Source organism: Phocoena sinus, chromosome 10 (assembly GCF_008692025.1).
Source record: "Phocoena sinus isolate mPhoSin1 chromosome 10, mPhoSin1.pri, whole genome shotgun sequence".
Lineage (NCBI taxonomy): Eukaryota > Metazoa > Chordata > Mammalia > Artiodactyla > Phocoenidae > Phocoena > Phocoena sinus.
The window spans coordinates 9920230-9922820 of NC_045772.1; positions in this window are offsets into that span (position 1 = coordinate 9920230).

The following is a 2591-nucleotide window of genomic DNA, read 5'->3' on the forward strand; positions in this document are numbered from 1 at the left end:
AGTAAGATTTTGAGTAGAAGAGAAATATTCTTTTCGTTTGTAATGTGGGAGGGTGCAATTACGGACATATTTCTCAGTCATATCAATTTTAGAAAGGAATATATATGAAAGTTCAATCTGGAAATAGACTTCCTGTAAACTCTGTTCCATTGTGTCCCTTTTACATCATAGTTTGAAGGCAACTGCTTTAGGTGACCTTGTTGACTTAATGACCTCAATATTCTCAACCTCTTGTATCTAAAGTACAATTGACCCTTGAACAACACAGGGGTTAGGGGTGTCCACGCAGTTGAAAAGAGGCCTATAATTTTACAGTTGCCCTTAAATCTGACGTTCCACATCCATGTATTCAACCAACTTCAGATCTTATAGTACGTATTTAGTGAAAGACATCATGGTATAAGTGGACCTGGGCATTTCAAACCCCTGTTCTTCAAGAGTCAACTGTACAATAAGCCAAACTATCAAAGAACCAAGGTGGGTCACACCAAGATAGAAAGCAGAGGCATTATATTTCACATGTGGGTAAGTTTAATGACTATGCAATCACAGAGTTGTGAACCACTCACAATAACTCCTTCAGGGCTTATACAGCCTAAATCATAGTAGGAATTTAATTGTTGGCCAATTCCTACAAAATTCATCCTTGACTCTTGTTTCTTTCATATCCCACTCATCAAGAAATCGTTGGCTGGATTTTCAATCAGACGATTTCTCCTTTACCCACTGCTATTAACCTCACCAAGCGCCATAATTTCTTGCCTGGATTACTGCACTAGCCTCTTAATTAATCTGCCTGCTTCTGTCCTAGCTCACTCTCAATTTATTCTCTAGACTGCAGTGATAGGGGTCCTTTTATTATGTCTCTGCTTAGAACCTTTCAGAGATTTCCATTTTACTGGAAGGAAAAGATAAAGTTCTTAAAGTGGCCTACAACTCCTTCAAACTCCTTCATAATCCGGCCCTCTCCTGTCTTTTCTCCCTGCTACTCCAGTTACATTCTGCCTCAGGGCCTTTGTACTTACTCTTTCCTCTGTGTTAGCAAGCCTAGCTCCCTCACTTTAGGTCTCTGCTCAAATGTCCCTTGATCAGGAAGGTCTTCCTAGGACATCCTATGTAAAATACTATGTCACAAGTATACTCCCCTCCCCCACAGGCGCTACACTATCCCTTTTCTATGCTTTTAATTTTTATTTAAGTTAGCAACTGCCTGACATTTATTGTCTATCTCCCCACTAGAGTGTAAAATCCACAGGCGCAGGGACTCATTTGTTCATTGCTGTGCCGCAGTGCCTAGCACAGTGCTTGGACCATTAGGTCTTCAACACTTGTCCAATGAATCCATGATTGTCCATCTCGTCTATGGTCTAAGACATCTGCACAACCCGTCACGAAACTCCTTTCCTTATGCTACTTTTCTAATAACTTGGGAAGCACTCAGAACAGAGAAGGAGACATCACTCAGCCCCCACAATGAGGGACCTCAAATCTCCTCCCCCTTCACCCATCTGTAGAAATAAGAAAGACGTTCAGTGAGCTGCTCTGCAAGGGCCCTAACAGCTGACAATCTGTGACGCTATCTGGCCAAGCTTATGAGACTTTAAAGTGCAGCTAGAGAGAGAAGGAAGCAGGTAGGGAGAAGGAAGTCATCTTAGAAGGAATTGAGAGAGGAAGGCAGCCTAGCCTGGTTAAAAACAGGTACTTATGCCTTCACCTTTTCAGGGCGTCTCCTTCCTTCAGGGTCTCAAGACCACCGCTTTTAAACGTTTTCGTCTCGGGAGGGCACTAGGGGCCTGTCACGGGCCTCCTGAGGCAGCGCCATTTAATGGCGGCCAAGGGGCCTCAGCGTCTCCACCCACATTTCGGTTCTTTGTTAGCTAACTGTGCTCAGCCGGGGACAGTGTAAATATTCTGTTCAGAAAATGCACTCCAGTGTGAACCAAGCGTAGCAGAGAGTGATCTAACTCAGCTGGGACGTCGGCGCCTGACCAACTCCCCTAAGAACCGACAAGGGACATCCATCATGGCCGCCGGCGACAGCACAGCGAGAGGCAACTGATAGGAAATGGCGCCGGGGCGCGCGGCCAGACCCGCAAGGCCCAGGGCGGCGGGGCCAGATGGCTGGCAGGACCATCTTGGGGAGCCAGCCAGGGACCCTGAAGACGCTCGTGGGCGTTTGGCACCTGGAGACCCTGAAACTTGACGCCTTCAATATGGAGGACAGTTATTGTCTCTGCAAGGCAACTTACACAAGCAGGCCAGTGTTCCGTCCCGTGTCGGAACCCGGCAAAATCCTCTATTCTCTAAACAGAATGTGTTACGCACACAGCGCATCTTCGCAATAGTGGGCCGGCTAACGACGCAAAGAATGTTACGTCGCTGTCCCCCTCCCCTCCCTACCCCTAGTTCTGGTTCAGGTGGTGCGAGAACTCTACGCCTGATCCGTACTTTGTTTTTTTGCTCCCGACCGCAAAGTGCGCCCGCCTCCGCAACTGACGTAAAATGCTTCCAAGAATACCCGTAGTACTCTGCGAAGCCCGCGAGCTATTCCGCGACGCTGTTTACGTATCGTCTCCGGCGTACGTAGCGTT